Here is a 21693-nt window from a genome sequence, read left to right on the forward strand (position 1 = left end):
TCTGTTTCTCTACAGGGACTGATGAAAAGACTCTAGAAATTGAGACTGTTTTTGACCACCAAGATTCTAAAATTTTTTTGTCTCTATGTTGTTATGTGTACAAAGAAATAAGTAGTGAGAAGTAAAAGGGTTTTCTGAAAGTTTATTTTGGTATTCTAATAGTTTGTTAATAAAATGTCTTTATTCCTTTTAAGTTTTAAGCCTGTTTTACTCTTATTTTAATCCATATCTCACAGCAAAAAATAAGTAATTTTTGTTACTAGTTTAAAACCACAACACCCCTTCACTCTCCCTCAATAATATTTCTTCATATTTTTTCATGTGGCACATCTTATTTTCAACAGAGTTCTGTATTCTCATCTTATAGTGGTTGAAAGCCTCCTCATTTCCTTACTACGTCTTACTAATTTCCCCCATTTAAAGCTGTTTTTTTGAGTTGTACATTTGCTATTACTCTCTTTTTAGTACTCGCCTTGGGGATGTACCTTTCAACTTCCTTTGTGGAAACACTATACCGTTACAAAGGGACACATTTAAAACTCTTGATGGTTTGACTTCTAAAGCCATGAAACCAAGACTTGACAGAATTAAGGCTGAAACTCTGGCCTGACACTGGCCTCTTAGTATAAATCCTGTCACACAAGTAATCCTCTTAAATATTTCTTTTTTCCATGATCATACTTGTAGTTGAAATAGAAAATTATTTTAATCCTTAAAGCAGTAGAAGTACAATAAATTCAATTATTTCAAATTTATAGTGAAATTATGCAGATATACAGGATAAGAGAAGCAAGAGAAACAACCTGATTGTTCATTACCGAGCCACATCAATTTTGTTTTCATAGGTTGACTGCAGCATAGAATATTCAGAGATGTACTGATGCTCTCTAGAATGAAATGTAAATAAGTGGACTTCTAAGACAACAGTCCAAAAATTTTGGTAAGTCATGGTTAGCAATATACATTCACCTGATTTATTAGCAGGGTTCATCCAAAAATATTTAATTTTTTAAAACATTTGCAGGAGAATCTTCCAATAAATTTTGTTAACTTGTAAGGTTTCTTCATATAAAAGTGGAAAATGTTTGAAAAAAATGTAAAAAAAGTTTAAAATATACCATTTCACAGTATTGTCCTTTTTCAAATTGTTATTTCTTTTTTGTTTTTTTTGCTTTTCTTTGCCTATTTGTCTTCTTATCTGCTTAAAATGGGAGAAAAAAGTATATGATAAAAAGTAAAATATTTTTGGTTTTCTATAGATTTTATTTTCATCTATTAATGAAATAACACCTAAAAAAGTCCATTTTTTATTAATTAAAATCATTACATACTTCTGTCAGTACATTGCATGCATTTGTTTTCTACTAGCTCGTTCCCAAAATTGTCTTTGGGTTCTAACCATCATCTCACCAACACATACTCAGTGTGAAGTTGAATTCATTGAGAAGTGGTGTATTTTTACTTTTTTTTTGCACCACTTAATGTACTTATCAATTTTTTGTATTAGATGTTTAACTATTTGTTTTCATTATATGAAAAAAAAATCCTATTAGTTTTTTGCTTTCTGAATATTTTAGTAGAGAAACAATTCACATGGCTTCTCATTTCCTTTTTGCCATAGCTTACTGTACTTTGCCTTGGCACAATGCACATTTGAAAACAGAAGTAAATGAGCTATCCTTACTTTGAAAGGCATGTGAGGTTATTTAATATTCAAGCAAACCAACCAACCAGCCAATCAAACAGAAGAAAACACAACAAAAAACCCCAAACAAAACAAAAATAACAAACAAAAAACCCAAACCACCCAAGCAGTCCCCTGTAATCATTCAACTTAGTGGCAGAGTAATCTTCTAAATCTCCTGTATCATAAATATCTTGCTGACTTCTGTATTAATTACTGCATTCTCCCTTGTGCTGTTGTCTTTTTTTTTTCCTTCCTCCATTTCAAAAATGAACAGACTTGTGAGAAGATTTTTGAGGTTCTATAACAAATTTTTGCAATGGGTATTTTTTACAGGTCATACTATTCTTACATTTGGTTATTTTCTATTTATGATATCATTCCAATATGAGACATAGAGCTTGGTATTTATGAAGCACATTAACCAAGACTGGCAGATTCTCTAAAATAACGCTTTGTAGTAAAATTATATGTAGGCATGTGTTGCATTTGGAAATTATCTTAAACTGATGCTCATTATCTTAGACTGAACATTTAATGCAGTCAAATAACCCTGTAACATTCTCATTTGGGTTTACTGAACAGATGCAATACTGCATTGTCATACCAGACAGAAGTTTTTAACTTGATTAATAACAGTAATAACAGTATAGAAATATTTGTGGCAGTTCATATTTTGATAACACAGATGTATAAAATTTTAGTTTTTCCTATTACTGAAAATCCATGGATTTTTCTTAAAGATTAAGTTTTTTAAGTAATGTAGATAGCATATTCTTCAGTGACAGAAGGGGAAAAAACCCCAGAAATGTCTATTTTTCTGCATAAATAATGTTAGAATTATAGTTGGCTATCAATCAACCTTCAAAAATATCATAGAAAAAACCTAAAGACTATTACATGAGTGTGTGCTGCTAGCTAACTGTCAGAATAAAATACTTCAAAATAGTCATATTTCCTCATAAGGCAGTTCAATTAAGCACCTAATTATTTAGACTTATCTGTTTGACAGTAATCATTGTTACAGGCCAGACCAGTATATTATATTCTATCTCACCATATATCTTTCTTGACTAAAATAGATAAACATAAACTTACGACCTATTCTAAAATTCTGATTAATTTATTTGTAGCATGGAGCAGACATTGCGTAAGAGCAATCACAATAGCTATTTAGAGGCATTTGTTACCATATAAAATCCCTATCTTTCCTGTACTTAAAATAAAATTCCAAATGTTAGGAACTTGCTGTATGGCTAGTAAATTTCTGCAGGAGTATATCAGTGTAGTGCTAGTTTTTCCTACATTTACTAAAGAGGGCACCAAACGAAGCCTATGTGAATGAAATTCTCTCAAAGTAAACATAGGAGATTTTTGTCTGGAAAGGAAAAAGCTGTAAACTTGGATATAAAATACATATAAAATTAATAGGAAAGAAAAAAAATTGTACTTTAAGAGACATCTTGCTCAAGTAAATGCATTTTATAATGTGCAATATTTAGGACTATGTGTTTGCAGGTCAGGTCTCCCTGTTTACAAGCCTAGCAGTGCCAATGTCTGATTGGCATCATCTCAGCACTTCACTGGAAAAAGAGAAGAGACACAGAGAGAGAGAGAGAGAGAGAGAGAGATAGAGATAGAGAGAGAGAGAGAGAGAGAGATTTATGCTCTGTTTCAAAACTGTCTATTCCAGCCTTTAAGTGAGTAAACTTCTGGAGCTGCAAGCATAATCTTTACAGAACTCACTTTCTCATGAACATCTGAAGGAGTGCTAATGATGCCTCACACATACAGGAGATCACTGTAAAAGATGAGTTTACAGAGGTAAGTAATAGGCTTTGGGAAAACGAGATTTGATCATTCAAGCATTTCAGGTGATGATCATGAGAATAGTTAATGAACTTGAAAAAAGGTGTTAACTCTCCTGAGACAGGCTCCTAGTGCCTGGGAGGTAATGATACTTATTTGCAGAAGCAATTGTGATAAGGCATAGCAAAAGGAGACTCAATTAAACTAATTATCATATATGTTGCTGTACAATAAATACAAAAATACGTTGCAAAAAATTTTAAAATAGAAAAAAAAAAAAACAAAAATTTGAGGTTTTACAATTTTTTGTCTTGAAAATATGTATCTACTTATAACATCAAGGTCATGTGTTTGATTCCCAGGAGCCATTCATTTAAGTGTTGGACTCATTGATCCTTGCGGGTCCTTTCAAGTCAGATCATTCTATTACTCTAATCTTTTCCCATCCAAGCAAAAAATTATTGCTGGAGTTTAATTATTTCTGTTAATAGAATACAGGTTTTAATGTACTGTGATTTCAGCATAATTCTGAATTCTTGATTAATCCAAACTCATTGGTAAGACTCTTGTGGCTGTTCAAAAATTTCACAAATTTTAATAACTGTTCATTTTATACTTGTGTTTATGAAGCTGAACTGAATAAAGAGGATTTTAAACCAACATTTTATTATTTTTCAATCACAAGCTTTCTGGTTCCTATAACCATGGTGCTGATGAAAGCCCAGTGTTGAAAATAGGGTGTGCTTGAAAGTTTGCTTCACAGAGTAACAAAAAATATAAGGTGCCAGATTCTGAAGAGATTGTCTGCCAAAAGAGAATTCTTTAAATCCATATGTGGAAAGGAAAATGGCCTGATTAGTCAAAGCAGCGTGGCAACTAACAATTGTATCCCAGGCTTGATTATGTACAAAGAAGTTCAAACTTGAGAGACACAGAGCCTTTTTTTTTATTACTTTTTAATTCATTTCCTGTGTCTCTGGACAAATCCACCTTTCTTTTTCTTACCATGTTAAGCTGGAGTGCCTAGCTACCAATGAATGCCATTCAGGTAAGTTGTATCTTGTCCAGAGACTACTTCTAAATTTCTCATTTTTACAGGGTAACTAGCTACCTAATTTAATCATAGTTTGTTCCAAAATGGAAAGCTGTAGCATTCCTAAAATGTTGCATATTCTATTCATACTCATACTCTATGGCAAAAAGATTTCTTATAGTTGTGCATTCAGTGTACAAGACATTTTTGCACTTGTAAGATAGTCCATGCCATGAAGGCATTTACATTCTTATGACAGAGAAGGAGAAATTAAGGGGAAAATTACAGGCTAAAATTCTCAAACAGTATAAAAAAAATATAAGTTTACTAGACTTCATGCCTTGAAACTCACAGAATAAAAGGAAAGGCTCCTTAGAAGGCCTGAAACACAATCAGACAAGGAGCCTTGCACAACATGGCACAGGATCAGATGCAGCACGTAAGGAACTGAGTGAAAGCATGGGGAGGTTCTGTGAGGAGCTGACAAACAGGCAGTCAGGGAGGAAAATCTTAGAACTGAAGATGGGAACTCTTTACACATGGCTGAGCAAGAATAAACTTTGCAATGAAACAAACATAAATAAACTGACAGAATCTAGATGTTTTTATACATACTTTTCATAAACACATTGTCATGAAAAGTTATCTAATTAAATAAATATTGGGGAAAACTGTGAGCAGTAAATTTTTTTTCATAGCTTTTATCCACTTGAAACACAGTGGAATAGAAATTAGTGTTAATTTATTAATAATGGTAATATTTGTCTGATTTGCTAATACTTTGCTATACTAATTTTATTTTCTCTATTTGCTTCTTCAGAAAGAAACACACCATTTTAAAGAATGTATGCCATTTAATAAATGGCATTTAACATTTGAAACAATTTATACATGTATTACATGTGGGAATGAACTTGCAATCCTAGATTCTGTTTTGAACAATGAGAAGAAAATTTTAGTTGTTTTTGCAATCTTGTAACATATTTGGTTTAGTGTTTGGATCTAAGAACCAAGGTTTTAATTTTTTTTTCATCATCTTTTTATCTTAGAAATTATCTGACAGATAAGCCTCATATGTACAGACCTGGAATACACTATCCCTTTGGGATTCTCTTTTTTAAATGTAAGTAAAAAGGCATTTTCTCATAAAGGTATTTGACAGGAATTCTTTTCCAGCTCATTTTGGCTGAGGTAGAATAAATTGCTTTCACAGTGGCTGGTATGGGCCTGTGTTTTGGAATTGTGCAGAACACAGAGCTGACAATATTTTTGAGATCATATTTTACAACGTCAATATTTTGAGGGTTGAGATATTTTTGTTACTATTGAACAGAGCTAACACAGAGTCAAGGCCTTTTTAGCTTTTTGTATGGCCATGCTGATGAGGAAGGTGGGGGTGCACAGGAGTTTGGTTGGAGACACATCTGGGACAGGTGACCCAAACTGACCTAAGGGATATTCCCAATCACATGACATCATCCTCAGTATGTAAAGTGGGGGAAGAAGGAAGAAGGGGGTCATTTTGGGTGATGGTGTTTGTCCTCCCAAGTAACTGTTACCTGTGACTGGGCCCTGCTCTCCTGGAGATGGCTGAGCACCTGCGGGCCCATGGACAGCACTGAGCTAATTCCTGGTTTTGTTCTATTTGTGTGCAAGGCTTTTGTTTTCCATGTTAAACTGTCTTTATCTTCACCTACAAGTTTGCTAGTTTTTACCCTTCTGATTCACCTTCTGATCCCGTTGGTTGGAGAGTGAACGAGTGACTGCGTGGAGCTTGGTTGCTGGCTGGGGTGAAACCAAAACAAAAACAGAAGTCTATATAGAACATTCCCTAATGACAGTGAAAATTACAACTTTTCCACACAGATAGCTAAAAGAGATGAAATATTTGAAGTTTAGATTTTAATAATGCTCTCTTTGAAAAAGACTAACTGGAAAAGGAATTTTTTAAATAGAATGACACTAGGGACCAGAACTTTGTGTAAACTTGTAAGATACTGACTGAGATTCGTTTTAGCACCTACTAAGGAAAACCAGCTGCTTCTGCACTTCAAAATAGACATTTTCTCTGCTCAGTGTGACAGGTAGAGCAGCTGTTCAAGGACACTATTTTCCCTAGGAGAAATTTGATTACAGAAAAACATATGATTCTAAAGAGTTCATGACATATAACCAAAACTGTCACTGAAGTGTTATCAACAAAGTCTGCAAAAAATGAACACGAAATTCTGAGCATTATTGTGTAATTTTATAGTGTACCTTAGTAAATTCTAACATTTAAAGCAAATTATACCATTTTCCCTTGTCCAGATCCATCTTTGCACTGTAAAATTAATATGTCTGTTTACACCAAGGATTCATTTATGTTAATTGAAGTATTAGGAGAAACAAATCAAACTTACTATTATCTGTATTTCTGTGAAAAGCCTAGACTACTATATTTGATCAGCAGTCTTGAAATGACAATGTCATTCTGTGGTACCTGTTGAGATTCACCGGAGAGTCCTGAGGGAGCTGGCAGATGAAGTTGCTAAGCCAGTATCCATATTTTTTAAAAAATCGTGACTGTCAGGTTAAGTTTCCAATGACTGGAAAAGGGAAACTTGACCTCCATTTTAAAAAGGAGAAAGTGTAAGACCCAGAGAATTAAACCAGTCAGTTTCACCTCTGTGCCAGGCAAGATCATAGAGTAGACTCTCCAGGAAACTCTGCTAAGGCACATGAAAACAAAGAGGTGAATGGTAATAGTCAACACGGCTTTACAAAGCAGAAATCATGCCTGAAGAATTTGGTGTCCTTCTGTGAAGTGGTTACAGCACTGGTGAATAAAGGCAGAGAAACAAACATTGACCATCTGGGTTTATGAAAAGCATTTGACACTGTCCCACACAACATCCTTGTCACTGAAGAGCAGAGACATGGATGGATCACTTTGTCCATACAAAGAATAAAGGACTCGCTGGATGGCTGCATGCCAAGAGTTGTGGTCAACAGCTCGTTGTCCACGAGGAGACCAGTGATGAGTGGTGTCCTGTGGGGTCAGTACTGGGGCTGATACTGTTCAGCATCTTAGTTGGCAACATGGACAGTATGATCAAGGACACCCTCAACAAGCTCATGGACAGCACCACGCTGTGTGATGCAGTTGACAAGGTGAAGGGAAGGGATGCCATCCAGAGGGACACTGACATATTTGAGAGATGGACCAATGCAAACCTCATGAAGCTCAACAAAATGAAATGCAAGGTCCTGTAGCTGGGTCATGGTAATTCCAGACACACCCACAAGTTGGACAAAGTGACTGAAAACAGCCATGCAGAGAAAGACTTGTGTGTGATGGTTGATGAAAAACTCAACATGAGCCAGCAGTGTGTGTCTAGAAAGCCTACCATATCCTGGGCGGTGTGAAAAGGAGAGCATGGCCAGCAGGTCAAAGGAGGAGATTCTCCCCCTCTGCTCTCCTCTCCTCTTCCAGGTGGGACCCCACCTGAATTACTGTGTACAGTTCTGGTGTCCCCAACAAAAGAAAGACATGGAATTGTTGGAACAACTCGAGAGGAGGGCCATGAAGTTGATGAGAGGACCATAACATGTTCCCTATGAAGACAGGCTGAGAAAACTGGGGCTGTTAAGTACAGTAAAGAGAAAGTTTCATGGAGACCTGATAGTAACCTTCCCAGAGGGAGCTACAGAGAAGATTCAGAGGGACTCTTTGTCAGGAACTGCAGTGATAGGACAATGAGTAATGGGTACAAATTGAAAGAGGGGAAATTTATGCCAGATTTTAGGGAAAAGTTCTTTACTGTAAGGCTGGTGAGATTCTGGAACAGGTTGCCCAGGGAGGCTGAGGATGTCCCAACCCTGACAGTGTTGTAGGCCAGGCTGGCTAAGGCCTTGAGCAACCTGATCCAGTGGGAAGTGTCCCTCGCCCATGGCAGGGGCTCCTGGGACAAGGTGATCTTTAAGGACCCTTCCAGCCATGAGCATGATGAGTCTATGATTCCATGTGCTTTGTTAAGATTAATAATCTCCTTACAAACACTGCAAAATAAAGCTGCATTAGTACAAGTTTAAATATCCATGTTTTTAATCAGAAAAGCTAATCAAATATACTCCATGGCCTGAATATTGCAGTTACATGTAGTAACTGAAGTGAAATGTAATTAACTGGCTCTGCTTAAAGGCATATGATATATTTGAAGTCAAGTTTTATTTTCTTGCCTTCATGAAACACATCTGTTTGACTTTTTCCTTGAAAACACTCCAGTTGTTTTCCTATTCCATGCTAATTCATAAAAGTTATCCAGGAAGCAAGTGCCAAGAAATAATCAAGCTTCATTGTTTGTTGACCGTGATCCTTCTGCATTGGATTTACTGGGATTTAGAAGACAATGCCATAGTAGCCAGATGTGTTCACTCCATTTTACTGGAGGTGGTGGATCAGTAGGCCCACTACATTTTTAGGCTGTTCTCTGTTTTCCACAGTGTACATAAAATAGTTGATGAATTGCTATATGATCATTATTCTCTGACATCTGCTATCAGTCTTTGTATTGACAAAATAAAATTTACTCAGTTGATAATTAGGCCAAGATTATCTTATTTTTCACATTAACGATAAGCTGACTTAATAAAGATATCATAGACATGAGATATTTTGTTTATATAGTTTTAAATATTTGTTATCATCTTGTCAGCAAGGTGTTCTGCCTTTTGTGTGGGTAGTGGACTGAATATGATAATGAACAATTGTGTGAATGTTATGAATGCCAACCTGATTTAAATCTTGGGAAAAGCAAAGTTGAACAAAGATGATAGCAATCACAAGCCAATTGTGATAATCAAATAAACACACTGGTGGATCATGAATGATAACTTCATTTTTACCACACCTCATTGCCTATATGATTATTTTATTTAGAGTAGAGCAATACCAATTAGCCCTTGGGTAAACCTGTATAAATTGTTTCTTGACTTTTGTAGAAGCCAATAATAAATACTTAGGAAACTGCCCATAAATAGGACTCTTTTTGTTATCCCACTTTTCAGAGACATGCAGCCAAGGACCAAAATGAGCCAACAGTGATAAACTTTGTATCTCAAAGCTTTCAAGAAATTTCTTAATTTATCAAAATAATTTTTTAGCCATTCAAGGTCTTTCTGAGAAGATGGGAACACTTAGATATAGATGAATCTATAGTTTTGTAATACTCTCTTCTTTCTTTACAGTTTCAAATGGAACTATTTCTACATTAAACCTCTCAGGAAAACATCAGAAAGAATATCAATGCATGAGTCAACTAGTGCTTTTTGGGGGTCAGAATATTTGCATCCCAATATAAAGAGCTTTGAAAATAAAACTCTTTATTTACCAAAGCACAAATACAATCAGAAACTCCACACCTTTTAGATGCCTAGTTACAGTTATGGAATTCATATGCCTGAAATAAAGGCAGGGCATTTCCTAAAGAAATAATAAAACATAAATATTTCATTTTCTTCTATATGATCTACAGGTTTCATACATTTAATTTTAAACTCAATTCTAAATAATTAAGCTTGTAAGTTTCTCTATTGCTTAAGAGATCAATTCTGAATTTAAATCTGAAAACAGGATGCAGACAGATAGTCCTTAGTTAAAGAAAATGTGACTGAATACAGGAAAGAAGACTGTCCACTTGTCTGGCCCAGACCTTCACATCCACCATAAAAACCTTCCAGGTAGTAGATTAGATTGAGCTCATTGGAGAGTGCTCAGTTTTGGAAAAGCTTCTATAAATGGGACAATGTGTTCAAGAAGAGAGTCTGCAATAGAAAGGACAAGGATACACAGCTGGAAACAAATTTAAAGCTAAGTCTCAGAAATTATGAAAATAAAGAAGGTTTCATAGAAGTACATCACATTCTAGTATCTAGAGCCTCTAAATCAATAATGGGTTTTTTTCTGGAGAGCAAAAAGGTAAGATTCCATAAGAGAAAAATAATTTTCAGATTTAGTCTGTTTCACACAAAGAGATAAGTATTTTACTATTTAAAGTATCACCTTTTCCCCATGTATTGATCTCAGAAATCAGAAGTTATTGCTATATGGTTAAAGGTTGTTAGAGACATGATACCCAGAACTCAGAGCCAGCTACTAGTTGACTTCTTTGTTGACATTACATAGGTAGAAGGCATGTCTCAACCTGTTGAGGTTGGTCCTATTATAGAATGATGATCTTGGAGCAGATTTATTTAGAATAACATAGGATTGATGACATAGGATTAATTACATAGTGTAATCCCCTTTGAAAGTCTCACATCTACTCAGGGGGTGTTTGAGGGACAGGTCCCATCCCTGACTTGAGTTGGCTCCATATGGTCCTTGAAGAGATTGAAACTGAAGATGTTTTCAATCCATTAAAAAAAGTGCTGCTACCACTAAAACATCTCTAAAAGGGACTAATTATGCTTTTTTACTACAGTCCTATATGATGAAAATGTAATAATTTTAACTTCAAAAGTGAAGTCTGTGATCTGTTCAGGACTGTAAGTGTACTACTAAACACTGTCAAAATATCTACAGAAATATTTGCCTATTATTGTCCAAGATATTCTGAAAGAGGATGCTAGAGACTTTAAAAATTAAATCTGATAATAATTTACTATTATCAAGAGTAGAACAAATACTTTCTCAAATCTTCAGAAATCTGATCTTCAAAGCTTTAAATCTTTGTTTCTCCCCTCTTGCTTTGGCATTGGAATTCATATTATACACTTGGTCTTTGCATGAAAGCAACATTCTACCTAGTGGTTACATATTCTTTTCTCTTCCTGCAAGAAAAAATATCTGCATCTACTGGGGAATAAAAAAGAAAAAGGATCTCTATTGAATAGAGCATGTAAAACCTGCTCTCAGAGCTAGTTTTTCTATCCCTTCTATATTATATCACATTTCTAGAATTAATACTAAAAGTACACTTGCTGTGCATTTATGAATAAACCAACCTAGATTTCCTTGATAATAGGATTTTGGGGGATAAAAATTAAGACAATTTTTTTATAATTCTTCAGATTTTTAATATCTCTTAAAATATTTTTTCCTCCTATAAGAGATAAAGATACTGTAAGTAAAACTAAAAATGTACTATTAAGATAATATAGAAAAATTGAATCAGAAACAGCAGAAAAGCACAGAATTTTTTTTTTCCTTTCCTTTCTGAAAAGTAGTTTAACCTACACTTACTGAAGATCTGTCACTCACAGATTGTTCCAGTTAACAGACTGTCACACTGAACACTATGTGCAGCTCAGCAAAACTGGCACTGCTCCATAATTGAGAGGCTGGTTTTTTAAACCTCTTTCAATTGTATCATATCCTCAGAGTCAATAATATAAAAGCAGCAGCTTTTCTCATATGGATGAGAACTTTTACAATGTCTTAAATTAAGCAATAAGTAACAAGTTCTTTCATTTTAAAATCTCAAAAGACAAATAAATAGATTAACTGTTCTTGCAGTGAGATTATTGTGGATCAGGTCATAAAAGTAACAAATGGGTTATAGTGTATGAACAATTTCATGGATTATATATCTCAGATGCATAAAGCATACCTAGCATAATTTAGTTACTCTGTATTTGGGAGATAGTCTGTATTGAAGCCTTAAAAATTCTTTGCATACATTTCTCAAGAAATCACATTTAATCAAGAACTACATTTAGCTAATCCCATTTATATGAAATTGAGATTAAGAAATAAAGTACTATATGGAACATAGCAATTCATGCTCACAGGAAAAAATAAAAGTGCCCAGTTCGAGGCATAAACTTGTATATACACATTAGATGGCACTATTGAAGCTACTTCACATAAATGTCTTATACTATTGTCAAAAATTAAGTGTTCACCCTACTTCTAAATGTAGTGCTCCTTTCTCTAATGTTGCTTTTCCCAGAAAAGTTGTAATGCACTGGTTATTTTTTTCTAAAACTCTAGAGATATGATTCAAAGCATTTAACACAGAGCCAGAAAGCAAATTATTCTGAAATTGAAGAATGAGGGCTGCAGTTGTAAGGAGTTTTGCTTCAGACTAATAGTATTCAAATGGAAGTCATTAGGATGAAAAGTAAACTCTTATCCCAGGGACCTCACTAAGAAGAACAAAATGGTAGCAAAGTATTAATAACATTTCCCTAACTGAAAATATGGAAAGCATCATTCTGAGAAAGAATCAGAACAGGAAGAACTAACTCTGAGGGAACAGAAATGGAAAAGGAGAATGAACTGTATTAGTATAAAGTGCATGATTGCTCATAATAAAAGCTTTTATGCATGGAGATTCTGAGTTGGAAAGGCCAAAGGAGGACAAAATCCTGTCTGTATTAATTCTCTAGCTAGCAGTATAATGGAGACATGAAAAAGTCATTGAGTTTTGCAGGGCTGATCAGGCCATGTATTTGCAATAGGTAAGGAGTTGGGCCAAAACACAAGGGAAATTTCATCTGAAATATTGGGAAGGATTGCTGTGACCTAATTTTAGGTTTTCAGTTGGAACATCATTATAAAAAAAGTCTGCCTATGCAATTAACAGAAATAAGCTCCAGACTATGTCAACAATACTTGGAATTCTCATTCTAATTGGTCTGTTTTACAGTTTTATCATATGAGGAAACTATCTTAAATTCCTTAAACAAATAATATGGGCTATATTTGCTGTATACAGTATGGCTCATTGTTTTAAACAGATTTAATCAGATGTAGAAAAGGACTTATTATAAAAATAGCTTAATTTAGTCAAAAATACTAAACCAGATTGGCTTACTTATCCTAGTGAAATGAAGGCTATACAGGTTTATAATTTCTCATAAATACATTACAGAGCTAAAGTGCAAAGTTGGCACAAGAACAAATTGATATAAATGTAGCAGAAATAAATTTAGGGGAAAAAACCAGATATTTCTAACATTCAATCTGCCAGTGATGGGGAGTATTAAGTCAGTGGAGCAAGTGGGACAAAAATGTATTGCTAATTTTATTAGAAAGGTGAATCAATTTATAGTATGGTTTCTTATTTTATCAGGGGTCTGGGTTCAGTGACATGTAGAAATGTACAACTCCTTCCAGAATAAGAATCTTAAGAGACTTAACCTATAAGACACTGAACGATTTTCACATTTATTTTGTTAAGAGTAGTGAAGAATTCTTTTTTAAAGTCATGACATAGTTTTAGCTAATATGAATCTTATAATTTCCCGGTTCTAGTATTTTTATGCATGAATTTGGCCGAGGCTGATTTTTCTTTCCTAGCCATATATAGACTTCCACAGAATCTTTTGTCATTCCAAGGAGGAAAAATGAAAAAAAATCCTTTCCTAAGAAAGGGTGGACATATGTAAGAGTAATGTTAAATAATATTATTTAGATTACTATTACTTAATCATCTTCTTAAAACAGTAATCAGGAGAACCTTCATGAAAAATCATAGTAACTAAACAGTTTTAATTTACCTTTCCAGATGTTGGGAGTTAATCACTACTACCTGTTGACATAAATAGCCTCATTCTTTCAGTCAAAGCACAGATCTATATGAAAAAAAAAAGGGCCCAGCTTAGCATGCCATCTCAATGTTCTTACTACATCATAAATCATTTATTTTCCCATTCTGAGAATACCTTCTTCTGTTCTCTCAAGGTGTTAGAATAAATATTGTTTGTACCAGATAATCATGCTGTTGCTTGATATTTTGAACTGCCAGAAAGGCTGCAAACCTCAGCTACTCAGAAGAAAGCACTGAAGGTACTTTTAAAGAAAATAGATTTCTTTTACATTCACTGCTCTTGGAAATGTATGCTTAGGAGAGTCTAGAAGAAATAAAAGATAAATTAAAGATTTACAGGTTACAGATCTTATATTTGTACAATTATGCATAATTTTAAAATTATAAAGTATATAAAATAAACATGAGATAGCATTATGCCTGTGTTTCCCCATATTAAGAAAATTCATCCAGGTAATGTGCTAGTATTAAATAGGCATTAGTTATATCAGTATGAGTATTATTTCAGCCATGAAAGATGAAGGATGCAACATTAAAAAAATACAGAAAAGTCATTTTTTTGATCCCATTTGACATGCCTAAGCTTTCTCTGCAACCAGGTATAAATCTTTGGGTGGAAACAATGTGTCTTGGAGACATATGAAAAAAAGAGAAACAAGAACAGTTTTCAGACACCAAATAATCAGCCAGAGTGGGTATACTGCTCAGTGCTGCTGCAACAAGGCTGTATCAGCCTCAGCAGTCCCTGTTAATTTGCTGTTTTCCATGACTAAGTACTCAGACAGTCTAACAAACCACCTGCCAAAACAAGCTTCACTGCTGCTTACACATTGCTCCAGCACAGGAGTTGTGCTTGAACTGCTTGACAACAGCATGCAACTCAGTAGTGCAATATTATTTCATTATTTCACTACTATATATAGCTTACAAACTATTAAACTTACAGTATGTGTGTGTGCATATGTGTTCCTGTCTTTATTGGGGGTGATGACCTTGAGCAGCTGATATGATATACATTTTTCAGATTGCAATTCAGATATAGAATTTTCAGATAACTGCTGATCTGGAAAATAAAGTAGGGTTTTGAATGAATCACTATTCCATGGATTCAATACATGTTTAATTGTTTATATGCAGTTAAGGCTTTTTTTTTTTTTTTTTATTCCCCCAGGTAATCCAAAATGTGTGCAAAAAGTAGTCTTAGAAAGGCACGTTATTTAAAAAAAAAAATTTCTACTTTCTGTGTATTTAGACATATAAAATTTAATGGTAGATCAACCACTAACAGATTTCTGAATCTAATCTCCATTTGCCATTGTTTTTTGGGGCAAGATAACATTTCTTATCCAATACAGTCCTCTAAAACAAAAAAAGTTTTTATATTTTCATTTCTATTAAAAACCAAAAAATCAAATACTGTTTCTGCCTCATCTGATTTGACTAAAAAGGAACAGTTGCATGTGAAGCTTTGAGTTTTACTTGGCTTCCATTCCTTCTTTATTTGTAGTTCTTTCAGGAGAGTAATAGATTAGTCATGTCTAGAATTGTATGTGTAAGAAGTACACAAGTCAATTTTTTGTAGTTGTTGTTAGGAGCTTTCTGTGTACCCTAAAAGGAGCAGAAGTCATGTTTTTATGACTAATTTTACTGTTATGGCCATCATGATTTCTCAAAAATCATGAATTTAATCTCAAATTCTGTATTCTGCATTTGTAATTATACCATTTGGGCCTGTCTCGCTACCATTTGTTAAAATGCTGACTATCAAATAATATGTACAATTTCTTAAGCTGAAAGACTCAGTTAAGAAGAACGAGTACTATTCATTAAATTTATTATACAGTTACTGGTTATATGCATCCATCAATAACATACTGTAATTATCTAATGCCAAGGATTACCAATTTGTACATAAATTACAGAGCATTGCAACCTACTTTTCTAATGTTAATATTGAACAAAATGTTGTATTTAACAGTATTTTAGACTTAGCATCTCATGACTCAATTCACCTGGCCTTTAAATGACTAATGTTTCTTTCCTGAGCTCCAGTTTAACATGTAGCTGCATCTATCCGATGGGCTGAGATTGTATTAATTCATATCCTCTTCAGTCACCTTGATTTCAATTGAATGTAGCTTGTCAACTTCAGTAAGAAGGAATTTAGAAAAATACATGTGGACAAGGTAATTTCTCTTTAGTCTCCTGCTCTTTTGTAATGATCAGAGAATCACTTTTCTTCTGTGAAATAACCTCAGGCTTTTAATGGTACCTATGTAAACAAACCCATAATAGCTGGTAAGTACCTGCACACTATGATAAGTGTGACACATCTGTGTGTGACACAGATTAGTCGAAGAACAAGAGAGGAACCCACCGTTTTACCAATATATGAAATAACTGTAGGTTACTTTTGCCTATATAATGGTTTCCATTTAAATGCTCTTTTACCTGACAATTTAGTTTCTAATTTCCTTGCATGCTCTCTTTCAGATGTCTTCCTTTCCACAAATATTTGATTTTTTTTACAAAATTTTATTCTGCTATAATCAAATTTTTACACTAATTGTCTCCATTACAACTCTATAAACTTGCTATTTTCTTCCACAGTTCATACAGATATTATTTAGTTTTATTTTCTCCTTTCTGATACACTTTGTTTTGTTTTGAAGATTTTGAAGATTGTCCAAAACCAACTAAATTTATGACAACTTCTTTACATCAGAAGACTAGCACCACTCAAGGTTGATAGTATCCGGCATGCATGAAACATTTCTTGTTTCTTTAGTTGCTATTGCATTTAGTAGTCAAAATCCACATGGTTGCTCAATATGTATATAAAGGTAAAATTCAGAAACAGATAATGACAAGATATGCTGATGCTTTTAAAAATTAAATTACAGCAAAATTGGTAAGATAAACAATAAAAATTAAATTTTATCCAAAAGCACTTTAATTGCAACTCAGCCAGCAGATGGCAAGTGATGTTCAGTAAAGAAAGACAAGAAGACTGAGGATCTTGCTTGTAATAGATAAATATTCTATGAATTGAAGATCCAGACAAACCTTTTTTCTCACATATATAATTGTAGAGTATACTCTGCTTTTGTTACTATGAGAAGGAAAAAGACAACATCTTAGGCACCCCAGAATTTTCAAGGGTAAGGTTTTGAAGCTGTAAAAGGTTCCTTTGTAGTGAACCTGAAGTGGATTTTTTTTTTTTTTTCCTTTTTTACTGGATGCCCCAATCTGGAATTGTTAATTGGTTTATATTTTGGAGTATTAATCCCTATTATTTGCCTCAGGATGCTGAAGGAGATGTAATGTTAACAGAGAAGCATCAGAAATTACTGATAACAAATGCAAAATAATACCTCTAAACATTAACACTTCAGCACGGAATTAGCAAAGACAGAACGCATAGCTAGAGCATGAAGTAAATGCTCCAATAAAAATGATGAGTGAGCAGAAGTGTGGTCAAAAACAGTGTAGAAAAATAAGAATCAAAGGCCTTTTCACTTTTTATAATCCAGCAAAATCTGTTAAATTTAATGCTGGTATTAGAGAACATCTTTTGAACCTAAAATTATAAATTACTCTAAAAATACAAAATGTTTGATAGCAATCTAGTTTTATCTTTCTTGGTGATTTATTTTTTATACCATATAAAATCACTTTTCAAGAAAGGACAATTTCTTAAAAGGCAAAAGTCAGTTTTTTCAAAAACGTACCAGCAGCTTCTACCCTCTGTGTGTGACCAAACACGTTGTGACATATGCTTACACCACACAAGAAACTTAAGAGAAAGATTTTCACAAAAAATCCTGTTCCAAAATGTCGGCCAAACAACCAAGGAATCATCTAGATAAAAGCATGTAGTATTTTCCTTAGCTCAGGGGAACATGAAATTTTTCACCTGACTTCTTCTAACATTTCCCAAAAATACTAATTAATGGCTAGGGGTATAATGTTCTCTTGGCATTCTCTATAGGATGATCTATTGTCCTCTTTTTTAAAAAAACCACAGTTAATCGTACTTTTTAAACATTCTTCCTAATAGAATGTTAATTAGAACTGAAGAAATATTTCCCATTAAATTATATGATTAATTATCTGAATGGAATCAAGGCAGGAGATTATTGAAAAGAGAAAAAATGCAAATTTTTTTTCTTGTTCATTGTGAAAATAATTTCAAATGTTTTCCTTTTGTAACAGTAAAACAGAAATTCTGATATAAATACAACAGTAAACTGCATGGAGTACAACAAGAAGACTGAAAGTTTGTAGAAACTTGATGTTAATTGGTTTAACAAACCTGCCAAAGCAATTAAAGCAGATGTGTGTAGTTTGAGGATGATTCAGATCTTTGATGGCCCATCAAAATTAACACAATCACAGACATATTTTGCCTGAGTAGCTCCTGAATGAGCCACCCACACAGGACAGAGATTTTAAAAAGCCTCTTTTTAAAAGATTGCAGTGATAAGTGAGTCACAAGAGAATGAAATGTTAAACATTTTTTGTCTTCTAGCATTGTATATAGGGTAAAAACTTGAAAACTTTCCCTTATAAATATAACTTTTAAAAAAGGATGAGAAAGGAAGAAAGAACATTTTTACTATGACCATTAATTAAAAAAAAAAAAGTTGTATTTGATGGTTTTTATATAAGGTACTTCTAGATAACCAATAAAGTAAAAACAAGATGCTTTCATCTATGTATTCTTGAAGCAGGATTTACATTTTTGGCATATTATTTAAATTGTCTTTGATTGAAAACACACGGCTTTAACACTACATCCAAAAATTAAAAAATGTATTATTTTGTGCAAAGATATCAAAGCAGAGTTATTAACACTCCTGAATCAAGCCACTCTACCAGTACCTGTAGCAGATGTCAGAATGTATCTCAGCTACTAAAAGAACCTGCCAACTTTTGCAATTCCTTCAGTTTCTTTATTCCCACTCTGCCTAAATAATTTAAATGAAAATGTCTTTGCAAGGACTTCACACACTGAAGTGAAAATATTCTATTTAAATGTTTCAAAACATTTCTAACCTTGTATGTTATATTTTTATTCTTTAGTATCCTGATTTAAAATCCAAATTTATGGCCTTTAATATCATAAGTAGAGAAAGAGTAATATAGAGTTTGGCTTTTGAGACATATTTTGTCTTTATCTGTTTCATTAGTCATCCTATTTGAGGGCCAGTAAATCAGGAGATTTCAAGTAAATTGCTTCCTGAAGCTTTTGTGGGGAGTACTAGCTGTGTGTTATCAGCACTCTCATTTTTATGTCCATCCTCCATGGTGTATCATAGAACTGTAAAAAATAGTTTAGACTGAGCCTTGAACTATCTTTATAGTGAAAAAAATTAATCTTATTAAATTTTAGACTTTTTAAATTTTGTTTTATTAAAATTAAAATCTCAGTCTTTTCATCCAGAAACATCAACACTTATAAACAAACTAACTATCCACAAAGAACCTGGGAAATTCTTTTTATCAGTGCATATTCTCTATACAAAGTGTAAAACTCAGATAATTCAGTTGAAAACCTAATTTTCCTCAATAAAACTTTGTGGCTTGTCTTTCTTATCTATTTGAGCAGAATGAAAGTAGAACAATGACCTTAATCTGTACTGGAATCTTTATGGTGCTGAAGCTAGTACAAGCCCTCTCACATCTGAAATTTCTTCAGTTGTTTTGGTTTTACTTTTAATTTTTTTTGACAGATTTTTTCCATTTGTTTGTTTGTTTAATTTTAACATGGAATTCACACATAAACTATATTTTTTATGACCTTGCATGACTGCTCCTTATTTATCACCCTTAGACCGTGAATTATGGAAATACACAAAAAAATCTGGGACTCAAGACAGAGAGAAAATACAGTTATATATGGTAAAAGTAGTTAAAGCTGACATATACTGTTCAATTATAAGATTATCTACAGATTAATTATTGAAAATCTTGTGATACAGATATTTTCCCAAGCACTTTCTTTTTGAGGAAGGGTACTATTCTCTCCTGTCAACTCCATTTGTTTGATAGCTGCTTATATAGTTGCACCTGATTAATTTAATTCTAAATAGGTTTGCAAGCCTATGTGAAAATTGCAATTAACTTTACTGAAGCACAACAGATTTAAAGGTACATGGCATTGGACAAGGATTTTTTGAGAAGAGCCAGAGTTCAGATTTGTCTACCATTAGTAAAGCTTTTACTGCAGTCATATCCAAAGATTTTATCCTTTTGCTGTCAAAGCAATTTAGCTGCATCTCTATTTCATGAAGCCAGGGATCCTGAAGTAATCTCTAACTTGCAGTAGCAAATAAATAAAATCCAACCATTTTACCAACTTAGCAGTAATAGTAATAATGAAGTTAAATCATGCATTTGTTGATGTCATGACAAATGAAATATCTTTTGGGTTTTTTAATTAAGTACTGCATACATGTGAAAGCCTAATTTTTTCTCTTTTAGCTCCTTTACTGACAATGCAGTTCTGACATCTGCATTGCCAAACTTTACATCATATTCAAACTCCTTTAATTAAGAAATATATAAGTTACAAAGGTTAGATATATTTAACTAATCAGAACATGAAGTTTAGAAATTTTAAAATGTATGTAATAGACTTTTTCTATCTTTTAGCAGTTTTTCTTTGCTTAGTTTGGGGTGCTTTTTTGCCTAAATAAATGCAACAAAACTCACCTAGACCTTTGATGCATGTGTCAGATATTACAACTTAGTACTTTGAGTCTGTTTTGGGATGTGAATGACCATCTACCTCTCCTAATTTATTTCCTTTCTTTTACAGAAGATGCTTTAGTTAAAACTAAAGAAGAGGGTAGTATTTTCATGTCTTTACTGTTAATTTCTGCTACTTAGTCTAAGTACCGAAGACTAAGACTGTAGTTGTTATACAAACTGGAGTCTGTCAATCAATAAATTGCTGTCAGAGCTCCAAATTTTTATAGCTCCTAACTAACCTTTCAACACCAAATGGTTCTTACAATTCAGATTTTATATGGTTTTTATGGGAAAGGCAGGAAATAACATGGTTGCTTATTGCTGACCACAGTTTGAGAACTGTGATAATTAGACTTGGTGAATCTTTTGAGTCTAACAACAATGCCTTCTTCAGAAAGATGGATAACATGAACCTCCTAGATGGCTTCTATGTATACAGTGATCACACCTTTAGAAAGAGTACCATTTTGAAGCCCTGCTTTATTGATGAAGGAGTATAAAAGAGATCTAAAATAACCTCTACCTCAATCTGTATTTAAACATACAAAATTTGAGCTTAGCCTTTTAAGAATAGTTAATTTCAATAATATTGCCTGTTTATTTTTTTCTCCTGAACATGAAATGTAGAGTGTTTGAAACTTTTTCAGTAACATTTTTTTCAATGTTTGAAATTAGTATTCTGACTGTGACCTTAACAAAATTCAGCTTTTTAGCTTTACATCCTGCACTTTACATCCTGCACTTTACCTCGCCTTACCTTATATTACCTTACCTTAATCTGTTTTAGAATCAGCTGAGCACACCTATTTGTTGGTGCAAAAGATGCAAAATGTCACTGCAAAGAGAATTATTTATGAAACTTCAAAAGCTATTTG

At 33.5% G+C, this 21693-nt stretch overlaps 1 long non-coding RNA gene across 3 annotated transcripts in view; it reads left to right on the top strand.

Moving 5' to 3' along the window:
• Positions 1 to 849: 849 nt before the first annotated feature.
• LOC131577867 (uncharacterized) overlaps positions 850 to 21693 on the top strand; it is a 29433-nt gene continuing 8589 nt past the window's right edge. For 2 of the 3 annotated variants that reach the window (XR_009277324.1, XR_009277326.1), the window contains exons 1-3: positions 850 to 940; positions 3378 to 3508; positions 5576 to 5649. This is a non-coding gene — a long non-coding RNA (uncharacterized LOC131577867). Of the gene's footprint in view, positions 941 to 3377; positions 3509 to 5575; positions 5650 to 9755; positions 10378 to 21693 lie in introns of those variants that run through there. The other variant, XR_009277325.1, reaches the window with a different exon arrangement.

Source organism: Poecile atricapillus, chromosome 3 (genome assembly GCF_030490865.1).
Source record: "Poecile atricapillus isolate bPoeAtr1 chromosome 3, bPoeAtr1.hap1, whole genome shotgun sequence".
Lineage (NCBI taxonomy): Eukaryota > Metazoa > Chordata > Aves > Passeriformes > Paridae > Poecile > Poecile atricapillus.